This window comes from Aotus nancymaae, unplaced genomic scaffold (assembly GCF_030222135.1).
Source record: "Aotus nancymaae isolate 86718 unplaced genomic scaffold, 86718_ANA_hifiasm-v0.15.2.pri h1tg000041l, whole genome shotgun sequence".
NCBI lineage: Eukaryota > Metazoa > Chordata > Mammalia > Primates > Aotidae > Aotus > Aotus nancymaae.
In genome coordinates, this window is record NW_026988455.1 from 25966487 (window position 1) to 25980279 (window position 13793).

Below are 13793 nucleotides of genomic sequence, written 5' to 3' on the forward strand. Positions count from 1 at the left end.
TCACTTCCAGCTGCCCCAGGACCTGCTACAACAGTGACAGACACAGGCTGGACACCCCATCAGACAAACCTGCCTGCCCTGGACCTCTGGCTCAAGAGGCCAGAAAGCAAGGCCAGACATCGAGGAGGCCCCCCAATAAACCATCCATGGCCCCAAGGGTATCAGAGTCAATAATTCCATGCGATGGACCCTCCCTTGCACCTCAGCACCTTAATCCTGCGACTCCCCCATGGCGTGCACTCCCAGGTGGGGCCAAGGGCAAGGGAGGCTGAGGCTAAGCCGGGCAGCAACCCCACGTAACGCCTGCTCAGCATGGCTTGTCACTCCCCACCCTTGAGGGGACGGAGTGCCGGGCTGGGGCTGCCCTGGACACACATATGACCTGCCCAACTGCTGCCCCTCCTAGCTCTTCTCCATAGCTTTGTGTTTTCAATGCTTCTTCCAAAAAACAACTTCACTGCGCTGCTCAAACCTCTTAATTAAAGACAAGAAATTCCAAGAGACCTGTTCGGGCAGATATCAACAGCCTTGCGGCTGGATGTCCCAGGAAGATGGCTGCCTAACTTGAAGACACGGGACAGGGCCAGACGGGAGGCCCAGGGCGTCTCCCATTGCCTGACACACAAGCCCAGCCACCACCGGGTAGAGTGGGGTAGCTTAGAGTCACCAACCCAGGCAGGGCTACGGTGAGAGGTCACGGGGTTTAGAGCCTCGATCGTGGGGAAAGCCTGAAAACAAGAAAATCATGGGCAAGCATCTCGGTTCAGTCCTGGTGCCTCCAGAATGGGAGAGAGGTGGTCCACTCAGACGCCAGGCATGGGTCATCTTTCTTGTGGGAGGCCCGTGTGACCCCAGCACAGCCAGGCTGAGAAGCTGCACCCCACAGAGGGCAAGGGGACTTGCCCACACGTCTCAGGCCCACACAAGGACTTTCAGCCACAGGGGACAGCCTGGAGGCACGCAGGGTATGTGGGAGCCTGGGTCCAGCTGGAGGAGGCCAGGTTGGAGCCAGGCCTCCACCCACCCTGAACTGACCCAGCGAGAGGATGACAAGTAGGTCTGACCCAGGTCTGACTCAACCAACTGCAACAAAGCTCCCCAGCTCAACTCCAAGTCTTGCACAGCCAGGGCAAGGGTGGAAGGGCAATGGGGCAGGAGGGCAGGGTTGGATAGCGGGGGCAGCAGGGCCAGGGCTGGGCAGGGAGTGGGGGCCCAGAGGTGGCCTGGGCAATTCACTAGCACTGCACATATCAGCACAGAGACTATGATCATGACTTAGCAAAAATGCCCAAGAGTATAAAAAACCAGCTAAGAAGGGCATATACCAAAGCAAAAACTGCCATGTCAGAGGGTGGAGGCTGTGGACAGCTCCTCCTCCATCAGGCTTCCATGTTTGTCATGTCACCTTCCCTAGGAAGCATCCCCTCCACAGTGGCCATCCCACCCATCCCCACAAAACCCAATGCCCGGGCACTCTCCCCCAACTCAGTGGAGCCGGTCCAGGGCTGCCAGGTGGGAGAAACAAGGCAGCCCTGCCCCTACGCCCCTACCTGAGTGAGCAGGGCTTTCTGTAAGGCCTGAGGAGGGGCCCCACCCAAAGCAGTTGGATGGGCCACAGGTGGGTCCCCATCAGCTTCCTCCTGCCAGCAAGCCCCGCCTGGCTGGGGAAACTTCAGGCCACTCAGCTACCACAAGGCTGGCAGCAAGTCCTGGTAGCATCGACCACCCAACCTAACACGGAGGCAGGGCAGCTCCAGCTCAGGTGCCTCCGGCGCCTAAAGGGAGGAGGAAGCAGGGCGACCCTGAGCCCCAGAACCACCCGAGCCTGCAGTCCACCCTCCTCAGGCTGTCACAATCCCTCAGGCTGTGCAGGCTCCCACTCAGCCCCTGGCTGTCTGGATATACAGGACAACATTCTGTATTTTCCTGTACCTCAGTTTCCTCCTTAGTAAACCAGGAAAATTTACTGAGGGGGGAATCACAGTGCCTCCCTCCTGGGGAGCAGATATGTTTCTAGAGCACACAGTGGTGCCCCACCAATATGAATGAGCACAGCCATTTCTGTGTTAATAACAGCACTCTGACTTCCTCTAGGTCTCCCACAGGGACAGCCTGGCCAGGTCTGACCTGCACATGCAGCACCTGAGCCAGGAATACACAACCTCACATAGTTGCACAGAACACCACACAGGGCCTGGTGCGCTGGCTCACACCTGTAGTACCAGCACTTTGGGAGGCTGAGGCAGGCGGATCACCTGAGATCTAGAGTTCGAGACAAACCTAGGCAAGATGGTGAAACCTCGTCTCTATTAAAAATATAAAACTTAGCTGGGCGTGGTGTCGCACACCTGTAATCCCAGCTACTTGGGAGGCTGAGGCAGGAGAATCGCTTGAACCCCAGAGGGTTGCAATGAGCCGAGATGGCGCCACTGCACTCCAGCCTGGGCGAGAGCGCGAGACTCCCATGCAAAAAAGAGAAAGAAGAAAGAAACACCACACAGATCCAGGCAGGGTCTCAGTGCGAGACCACTGGCCCTAAGCCTTCAGAAGACAATGCTGAAAGATTTAATAACAATAATAATAATAAGCGGAGGGGCTGTTCTGGATTGAAATTGACATGACAACCAGACACAACACATGATCCTTGACTGGCTCCCAGATCCCTTCCCTGGAAAGCGCAGTTCACCCCTCTGAGACCTCATTGAGCACCTCAGGTCCTATCCTGGAGTGCCTGGAGCAAGGCAGAGGGTGGAGGCCACGTGGGAACGTCCTGGTTCCTATCAGGAGACTCAGGCTGAAGTACTCAGACGTAAAGTGCAAACAGGTCAGGAAATCACAGACACAGATATACAGGACAGTGTCAAATACTAACAACTGGTAACTCCAACTTCTCTGTTGATTTTTCCAAAGCTTTTCAGAATAAAATGTTGGGGGTAAATGAAAACTGGACTGCTGGCAGAGAGGGGAAAGCTTTGCCAGGGATGGAGCAGAGAGTAGGGGGCTAGTGTGGCCACATAGGAGGGAAGGAAAATCATCAGGGCCCCCAGACACTTGGGTGTGGGAGCTGTGGGCATGGAGGAGCCTGCAGATGCAGTGGGCATGTGTGCTGTACTGTTCTCTGCAGGCCCAGGCAGAGGAGGGCTCCAGCACGCACAAACACTGACAGTCTTGGAGGGACAAGGTTACCAAGACAGACACAGCAGGCTCCTCCACCCATAGTCTGCCACCCCTCCTGACCAACAGAAACCCAGATACTCACTATGCCCAGCCCCAGGGAACAGATCACAACCTGTTACTCCAATCAAGCCTTTCCCAGATACCCACAGCTACAGCTGGCCACACAAACCTATGCTAACCAGGGAGACCAGAGAATCACTGGTAAATATTTCTCTTTAAGGATTAAAATATGAACAGAGCCACTTGAGAAATGGGCCTTTTGGCTGCTTGGCCCCTACCTAACAACCTGTTTGTTTCCCACCATCAAATGTGGTTGTGATGCCTGGAGCCATGGCAGCCCTACTGCAGCCATGAGGCCAGGCAAGACTAGGGACAAAATGCCAGCACTGCTGAGGACAGACGAAACAGAGAGAAAGACCCATGTCCCAGCTGATGTTGCTGAGCCACCTCCAGGTCTGTCACCTGGCTATCTCCAGATTCCAGATTCTGAGTAGGATCAAAGGTTGGCATTGCTTCCCAAAGTCAGCTCACAGCTGAGAACCGTCCCAGCTCCTCCACCGGAGAGCAAGCACACACAGTGCCTGGAAAGCAGGGGTGAGGGGCGGGTGGAGCGGAGTGGATACCAGAGGGAGCCCCAGTGACTCCCCACCAACAGTCAGCCTGTTACACCCCTCCCTAGAGCCAGTCCTGGCTTATAAGATAACTGTGAAATGAAAGACAAAAAGAAGGAGGTCCAACACCTTCCCCCTCCTACCCCTCAAGAGTCTCACAATACAGTTGGCATTGTAAAGGCTCTGAGAAGCTCCACAACAGCAACTCCTGCCTGAACCACCACTCCCCAAACACATCTAGTGACAGCACCCCTTCTGCAGCCATGCTCAACGAGGGGTTCAAAACAGCACCAAGACCAGGAACAAACTTCAGAACCATGGCCTCCTGCAAAACAATGGCTTTAAAGATACTCCGGAGACAGATTTTAAAAGTCATGACACCCTGTGACTGCAGCTGTTTTTTTAAATGATATATGTGTGGAAACAAGGCGTAGAAGGTACTATTCAAAAATAAAAGCAGTTGTGTTCACTTGTGTTATGGGTGATTTTTTTTTTCATTTCTGCAAACATCAAGTAGCTGTTGCATTTTTTAAATTAATCAACTATTTTGAGAGACATTCTAAGTTTACGGGAAAACTGAGCAAACAGTAGAGTTCCCATACACTCCCTCACACCCACACACGGTTTCCCCTATTATTAACATCTTGCATTAGTGTGGTACACTTGTTACAACTGATGAACCAATACTGATGCATTATTAACTAAAAGCCAACGTTTACACGTGGGTTGACTCTGGGTGCTAAACATGCTATGGGTTTTGACAAATGTATAATGACAATTATTCACCAGTAAAGTATCATAAAAATAGTTTCACTGCCCTAAAAATCTGCCTCTTCATCCCTCCCTTCCTCTAATCTCTGGCAGCCACTGATCTTTTTTTTTTTTTTACTGTCTTCATGGTTTTGCCATGTCCAGAATGTCATCTAGTTGGAATCACACAACATGCAGCCTTCTCGGATTGGCTTCTTTCTTAAATATTCATTTTTGGTTTATCTCTGTGTTTTCGTGTCTTTGCAGCTCATTTCTTTTTAGCACTAAGTAAGACTCCATTGTCTGGATGTGCCACAGTTTGTTTATCCATTCACCTGCTGAAGGACATCCGGGTTGCTTCCAAGTTCTGGCAATTATGAATAAAGCTGCTATAAACATCTGCGTGTGGGTTTTTGTGTGGACCTAAGTTTTTAACTCCTTCGGGTAAATACCAAGGAGCGAGGTTGCTGGACTGTGAGAGTGCGTTTAGTTTTATAAGAAACTACCAAAATATCTTCAAAAATAGCAGTAACATTTTGCATTCCTACCAGTAATGAATAAGAGTTCCTGTCACTGCTCCACATCCTCACCAGTATTCGGTCTTAGTGTTCTAGATTTTGTCTGGTAGGTGTGCAGTGGGAGCTCATTGTTTTAATTTGCAATTCCCTGACGACTTATGATGGGCAACATCTTTTCATATGCTTATTTGCCATCTGTGTGTCTTCCTCGGTGAGGTATCTGTTAAGCTCTTTGACCTATTTTTTTTTTAGCTGATTTTTTTTTATAGTTGAGTTTTAAGAGTTCTTTGTATATTTTGGGTAAGAGTCCTTAAACAGATGGGTCTTTTGCAAATATTTTCTCCCCAGCTGTGGCCTGTCTTCTCATTCTCTTGACAGTGTCTTTCACAGAATAGAAGCATTTAATTTTAATCAAGTCCAGCTTATCATTATTTTCTTTCAAGGACTGTGCCTTTGGTGTGATATCTAAAGTCACTGCCAAAGCTAGGTTTATAATTTTGGATTTTCCATTTAGGTATATGGCCAATTCTATTTTTTGGTGAGGGGTGTAAGGTCTGTGTCTGGAATCATTTATCTGCTTGTGGATGTCCACTTGTTCCAGCGCCATTTGTTGAAAAGATGACCTTGTCTCCATTTTATTGCCTTTGCTCCTTTGTCAAAGATCAGTTGACTTTATTCATGAGGGTCTATTTCTGGGCTTGCTATTCTATTCCATTGATCAACTCTTCTGTTCTTTTACCAATACCGCACTGCCTTAATCACTTTTCTTTCCTTCTTTTCAAAAAAATGCTAATATAATTTAATGAGAGCTAACTTAAATTAGAAGTCATAATCAAGTATTCTGGGAAATCCTTAGAATTCAATGCTGCAGGGAAGAGAATTAGATGTGAAAACTCTCAGAAGCAGGAAAACTTGAAGACAGTGTTCAGGCTGCCAGCCTCCAGAGTCCCCACTCAGGCCTCTCCACCCAGCTGGGATTCCCCAAAACACAACAGTTCCCTGAATTGTTTGTCTATGGTCAGAGGCAGATCCTGGCTTGCTTTTCAAAAAACCCAGCTGCTGCTGTTCACACCCTTTTTCTTATCTGCAGCTCGAGCGCTAAGGCAACAGCGGAATGGGTGCCCACAGCTCCCGGGCAGGGAGACAGGCAGCCTCAGGAACCAGCCTCCACCTGCTGGGTCGGCTTGCTCTCCACATCTCTGCTGGAAACAACTGTCTATTTTGCAGGGGAAGCAAGAGGGGTGAAACGAGATTGACCTGAGACCCCTGTGTGCTCAGGTGAAACACACTTCTCTCAATAGTCCCTCCAGCAGTGAAGAGTAGCTAGCACCATCCACACTGCACAAATGGGTATACAGAGGCTCACAAAAACAGGTGCCTTCCCATGGCCACACACTGGGAACATGGCAGAGCCCTCTTACTCCTGGATATTTTGTATGCACCAGGAGCAATGTCCTTCCTGGCTGTGAGGCTCCCAAATCCCCCTTCCCACCATGGCAGGCAGATGCTGATGCCCCATCATGGCTGCACAGCCAGGGCGGACTGCAAGGGAGACCCAGACACACGGCCCAAACCTCTGCTGGGCCAGGTCAAGTTCTTCTCTATCAATGAGGTGACCTAAAGCTCTGTGCCATCACCTTGAGTGTCTTCCAACTGCAGCCTGAGGCCAGGCCAAGCCACAGGCCCTGAGAGACACCTACAAAATGCCTATGGGCATAGAAGGGCTGCAGGTCCAAGCTGTCCTGGAAGGTGAGGGGCAAGCCCAGCCAGCCCATGACCACCGGCCAGCCCCACCCAGACCGTGGGCCAGCAGGGCCCAGGGGATGGGAAGAAGGGTAACTCCTGAGGGAAGGCACAGTTGTCCTTAAGGTGCAGCACAGCTCCCAATTTTGTCTTAGCACCTACAACTCGGAATGTGCTGCCTATTGTATGCATCATGTCTTGAAACAGTCCTGGCATCCTGGGGCACCCTCCTGTCCCGAGCAGCCCCTCTGTGCAGGGCTGTGGGTGGGGGGCTTCTCCCTCCTGGCCCCCCAGAGACCCAGTCCTGGCCCATCCCTGTGCACCTGGGCTGCCCACCTGGGCTCCCAACTCAGGATCAGCCTGGGAGACCTTATTCCCCACGAGGACCACCCTTGGCCACCTAGCACTCAGGTTAAGCATGTCCAGGCCTGCTCTTCCCCCAAATCCACATGTCCCCGTCTCCCTTAGAGGACAGCAGCCAGCAGCCACATCCTACCAGGCCCAAAATTTGGTCAATGCTGCCACCATGATTCCTACCTTCTCTCTTTCTCTCTCCTTTTTTTATTTTATTATTTATTTATTTATTTATTTATTTATTTATTTATTTTTTGAGACAGAGTCTCACTGTGTCACCAGGCGCCAGGCTGGAGTGCAGTGGCGCAATCTCAGCTCACTGCAATCTCCGCCTCCCAAGTTCAAGCAATTCTCCTGCCTCAGCTTCCCAAGTAGCTGGGACTACAGGTGCCTGCCACCATGCCCAGTTAATTTTTGTATTTTTTAGTAGAGATGGGGTTTCACCATGTTGGCCAGGATGTTCTCGATCTCTTGACCTCGTGATCCGCCCACCTCAGCCCCGCAAAGTTCTGGGATTACAGGCGTGAGCCACCGCACCCAGCCTTTTTAAATTTTTTTTAAAATGGAGTCTCCCTCTGTCACCAGACTGTTGGAGTGCAGTGGCACAATCTCAGCTCACTGCAATCTCCGCCTCTCAGGTTCAAGCAACTCTTCTGCCTCAGTCTCCCAAGTAGCTGGCATTACAGGTGCCCGCCACCACACCTGGCTAATTTTTTGTATTTTTAGTAGAGACAGGGTTTCACCATGTTGGTCAGGCTGGTTTCGAACTCTTGACCTCAAGTGATCCACCCATCTCAACCTCCCAAAGTGTTGGGATTGACAGGCATGAGCCACCACACCCGGACGATTCCTACCTTCTCTACCTTCAAACCCAATCTAAATCCTGTGCTCTCCACCCTCAAATGCACCCAGAATCCAAAGCTTCTCCCCTCCCCGCCCCCACCCCACCTAGTACCAGCCCTGTAGTCTCTCACCTAGATGGTGGCAGTCACCTCCCTGCTGGTCCCCTGCCTCTACCCTCATCTCCAACTGTCCCAAGGTGGCCAGAGAGATCCTGTCAAAACCTCAGTCGACTCCTGCCCCTCCTCCGGCCTCGCTCGGAACTCCCCAACCTGCCTGACACATTTCCAAGTCTCTCAGGCTGTCTCCCAGAGCCGTGACCTGTCCTGCTCACTACAGCAGCCCCAGGCCTAGAACCAGGACACACACTCAACAAATGCTCACCAAGTCAACGTACATACAAGCCTGTGCTGTGGAGACCCGGGCACAGGCCTCTAGAACCTTCCGGAACATCCGCTCCCTCCCCTTCTCTTGATGCTATCTTCTGGCTAGTAGTCCATCAACAAAGCTTTACCCCACCTCAGAGTAACCCCCCGGCCATCACCGGAAATGACAGGGCAGGGGTGGGGGATGCATCTCAGGGCCCACGGGACCCTCCCACTGACGTGGAGCTCGTCCTGGCCTCGGCGAAGCCTGACACGGTCATGGCGCTGCCACCAAGTCTAGGTCCTCACAGCCCAAACACCCCAATCCTGTCCTCCACGGAAGCCTCCAGCACAGGTCCCATCTCGAGCCTCCTTGGCCTTTCCCAGCCCTGATGTGTCCTAGCCCCTCCGTCTCCCTTGCTGCGAGCTGGTCTATAGGCTGTCCCTATCTTGGTCTGTCTGGTGTTCTGGTGACCACCTCTAGGTCACCTGGGTCTGTTTTATCCTCTGGAAAAGCAGCCACCCAGAGGAGAGCCCAGGATCAAGCCTGAAGATGTGGGTGACCCTGGACGCAGCCAGGGCACATGTGGCCATTTGCGCCCAAGTTTAATATGAGGAAAAATAAGAAAACTGACACCCAGCTGCCCCAGCCACATTCCGGGCACTCCACAGGGCCTGTGGACACAAATGCAGAGGCAGGATGCTTCTGCTGCCACAGAAGGTTTCAGTGCCGTGGGAGGGCGTGTCCAGCTGTCCTGGCAGGCCTCCTAACACGCTGACGGGGACTGAGAAAACACCAGCTTTGGCAATGGCAAATCAAATGAGCAGCGTGTGGGGGCTGGCCCTCCACGCACCTGAGCCAGTGCTGGGGTCCTCCCTCTGGGGCTCAGACAGTAGCACAGGTACACCTGAGTCCCACAGCAGCCTGGCCCTGATTCAGCTCAGCCAGGAGCCCCCAAGGCACCGCTGAGCCACGGGAGCACCTGTTTCCAGCAGGGAACAAGCCGTGGTGCCTGAGTCTCAATGTGCTCCCCATGACAGTGACCTATGCAGGCTGCTGTCTGTCATCGCTGCTGATACACACCTCACCGCCACCACTTGGAGGGCAGAAGCAGCACAGCGAGTTTGGCGCCCACGTTTCTGCCCCGGCGGGAGGGAGGGAAAGCCGGTCTGCACAGGCCTTTCAGGCAGCTAGCGCCAGCCTTTTTTGCCAACTAAACCAAAACCATGGTCAGCATGGGGCAGAAAACACCTCGCCCAGCAAAACAAATTCAGTGTTGGCATCCAACTGATTTCAAATTACAACTCTCCCAATACAATTAAGCACTTCGGAGATTTTTAAAAAGGGGTGACCGCCAGCCAAATCAGGTCAAGCCTTCTGATTGTCCTGCCCGAGTGAGCAAGCACCAGGCACCTCCTCTGTGCTCGGCACTGGCTTGCCCCCTCGTCTCCTCTTCTCCCCACGACAGCTGGGTCAGGGCTGAAAGCAGGCAGGGATGGCAGCCAGGCCTCCACGAGAGGCCATCAGTGCAAAGCACTCAGGCTCTCCAGTGCCCCAAACCCTGGCCTGAGGCTGTGTGGCCCATGACATGAGAGGGCCTGCCTAGAAAGGTGACGAGGATCCCACCTACAGGGGAAGGCAAACCAGCTCAGCACTGGCACTGGCGGGGCTACCCACGGCTGGGAGAGAGGCTGTCAGGTGGCTGGGCTGTCCTTGGGAGGATGGTGGGGGGACCACCCACTTGGCACAGGCCATTTGCAGTGAGCCTCAACAGGCATCATCCACTCCTGGACCTGGAAGATGGACAGGATACTGGGACACTGAGACACCAGCTGAGGCAGGACACATCGGTCTGTGAGCCCTGCTCCCTCCGGGCAGCACCAAGCTGCAGCAAGACCTACTTTGTGACTCTCTGGGACTAGCAGCAGTGCCCCCACCCTTAGTCCTCTTTAGGATTCACACCGCTCTCCCAGCAAGTGCTCTGAGCCGAGGAAAGGAATACACATCTCTGAGAAGTAGAAAGACCCCCATGCTGGGCGCAGCCTCCAACACCATCTCAGGAAACTCAGGGAACTCAGGTTCCAGCCCTGCAACAGCAGCTCAGAGGCAGTGGCACTGAGGTGCTAAGATCCTGTGTCCCGGTAAGTCAGGAGTTGCTGACAGGGAGGTGTCAGTGTTGTTAAAGGGAATGAAAACCAAGCTTACTCCAGGTCCCCGATGGAGACACAGCAGAAATAGGAAGATCTGGGAAAGGGAAAGAGACTGCCTCCCTGGGTCTGAGTTGGCTGTGTTTTCTCATTGTGGGGGCCTGTGGCCAGCTCAAAGGTGGCAGCACGTGAGAGTGGGACCCCTGAGCCACATGAAACGGTGTTGGTCCAGCAACCGGGGTAGCCACGAAGGCCGAGGAAGTCACAAAAGCTCAACACCAAAAGGAGGAGGGGACAAGGTTGTGCTGACCCAACAGAAGGTGGCAGAGCAAGGGGTGGTCACGGAACCACGCCAGGCACCCCCCCGTTGCTGTACTGTGACCTCACCACCCCACAGAGGAGGGTCTTGTAGAAAGTCAGGCCAGTGACCCAGATCGGCACTCCCAGAGTTGTGGGGCCAGCTATGGCAGATGGTAGAGGTTCCCAGAACTGACAGGGAGCCCCAGGATACCCTCAACCCTATCTGACAGGACAGGGGTCTGCAGGGGGACCAGGGCTGGCGAAAGATGGCCATAGGAACACAGGATGTGTGGGCAAGGAGGAGGGTGGTGGGATTCTGGTGTTTCACTTCCTTCCTCGTTACCGCAATGTGTTCGCTGCCAAGAATAAAAGTTCATTCAAGAGAAGAATGACAGGGAAGTATTTTAAAATGGCTTCCCCCACAAAAAACAGCACAGGTTCCAGCTTTGCACATCTGGAGAACTCAGAAGGTGAAACCTCACTGCCCTTCAACATAAGATAAATAAATACTACCCTCTCTATGGAGCTCTTTCAACACTAATTTATCAAAGGAAATCTGATGTCCTCTAAGCTAGGCTTACTAGGTCCACATGAAGGCATTTTCCCCATCTGGCAGGGAACCCTGAAAAACACAAGTGAGCCCATCGCCTCACAGTTCTCCAGGGAGGCCCTCCAGCCTGCAGAGGGCAGGGAGGGAGGCAGAGCCCAGGCACCTAGGCAGACTGCAGGTGCTGTGGACACAGGGGAACAGAGGGATGGAGGCCAAAAGCAACACCAAGAAGGGCTCCTGGCTGCAGGCAACATTCCCCTAGACCTTCCCTCCACTGCGTAAAGCGTGACTCCCAGGAACCCTCCCCATGCCCAGAATGCTGGGGGTCAAGGTGCAGGATGGCATCTCCACACAGTGGACTAAGAGAGCCCCTCCCAGGCACAAAGCCAACTCACCTAGAGAAGGAGCGCCCACCTGTCGCCCGTCCCTGGCAGGGTGACCCCTCTACTCAGTGAGGTATGACCCCACATCCCACCCAGAAGCACACTCCCTCGCAGAGTCCAACACCCCTCCCACAGCCCTGATCTCCCTGTAGCCCTACACCCCACCCTCTTCCGCTCCACACACGCACCAGCCCCTGGCCCACACCCAGGACATCACAGGGCAGCCCCATTGCCAGTCCCTCCAATAGCGCTGCACAAAGTCAGCCTGCACCATTCTACACACAGGCAGGGGCCCCCCTCCCCTGATCCCACAATGTCCTGCCATCTCCTCACTGGTGACCTTAGGGGTGGTTCCACGTCCCCTCAGTCCTCACAGTTTGTGATGCGGAGGCTTCCAGCACAGCCCCAACACACAGCAGGTTCTCAGCAAAGAGGGCTCTTCTAAGCGGGTCAGACTCCCTCTTGTGGAAAACCCTCTCAGATCAGAACAGGCAGAGGGAGCTAATTCCAAATGACACACATCGACCAGGGACAAATGTTGGAGGTACTTGTTGGGGGAGGTGCGGGTCAGTTTCCCTACCAGTTTGGGGCACCAGTAACATCCCGGCAAGGAACTGCAACATATAGTCCAGAAGCACCTCTAAGTTGCTGTTCCCATCTAGAGACAAGGAGCAAGAGACCCCTGGACAGAGGCCAGGCTCCACCCCATGCCTGCAGGGGACAGACCCAGAGACAGAACCACTTGCCTTTCCTTAAAGGGAATGGAAGCTGACAAGCTCCAAGAGTCACATGCGCCTGCAATGCCTCAGCCAGATCAGCAGGCTCCAGCTGCTGAGGTCTAACTCAAATCCAGCCTGCTGCAGCACCCCTTCCCCATCTGCCACCCTGCAGAGATAGCTCTTGGAGGCAGCACCTAAAGGTGCTCGGCATGCCCTGCCAGGTCGGTGGGCAACAGCAGGAAGACTGCTCACCAGAATCAAGAGTCATCTCCCCTTTCAGGTCCTCTCTCCTCTCTGCCTTCCCATGCAGCAGGAATGCCCAGAACACCCCAGGACTCCCAGATCACAGCCTCTTGCCCCACCCACCGCCTCTCCTGTACCATTGGAACCTGCAGGACCATGAGGGAGGGGTGCTGTTCAGTCCCTCCTAAGGAACTCACACAATGCCACTGACCCCTGTCATGAAAAGCCACATCTCCGACGCAGAACCAAGGGGTGGTAGAGAGGCAGGTCTCTGGAGCTCTTTGTCTTGGGAGAAAGGCTAGGCTGACAATAGGTCGACACCCACCGAATTAGCCAGGCTTGCACACACATGCAGGCCACCCTGTAGGGGCCAGAAGATATAGCAACTGAATCCCATTTCTGAGCCAAAAATGTAAGCGTCCTGCAGTGTGGCCGGCAGCCCTAGAGCACAGCTTGCCCCAGCTAGCCCCAGCCCTGTGTCAGGCCTGGACTGGCCAGCCAGCTAACTTTACAGGCCAACGGAGTACACTTACACCTCCAACTGGCACTCTCCCAGACTGGCTCACAACTGACAGCTGCCCCTCTCCAAGGAGGGAGGCCTGTAAACACCCCCTGGACAGGCACGGCCCCTGCTTCCAAGGCTGGCCCAGGACAGGTAGGGTGGCTGTTTATACAATCTTCCAGGGCTGGGACTGACACCACGGTGATGGCAGGATTATGAAAAATGCATGCCCAGAGCCTCTGCAAGAAAACCCCCACCCGCATTCTGCATGACTCGGTTTTAAGACCTCTCACACGTCCATTTTGTGAACAAATGGAGCTCTCAGAGCAGCAGAGGCGAATAACCACACTTCCAGGCCTTGCCCAGCCGGCCGCAGAGCCCTACCAGACACCACCTCTAGATCACAGACCCCTGGGTCAGAAGTCTCTGCAGGTATCCCTGCTGGGGCACCCACAGCTTGGGGGACACAAGAAAGTACTAATTTATGGGCAGCTCAGAGCCTCCAAACCACCCTGTGAGTGCACACACCGGGCCTTGAAGCCGCCACGCTGTTTTGCAAAGACACAACAGTCCAGACCACCTGGGTCATT

General features: G+C 53.6%; 1 protein-coding gene across 1 annotated transcript in view; it reads right to left on the reverse strand.

Moving 5' to 3' along the window:
• WNK2 (WNK lysine deficient protein kinase 2) overlaps nucleotides 1–13793 on the reverse strand; it is a 124479-nt gene that overhangs the window by 109656 nt on the left and 1030 nt on the right. The gene's annotated exons all lie outside the window — the stretch shown is intronic.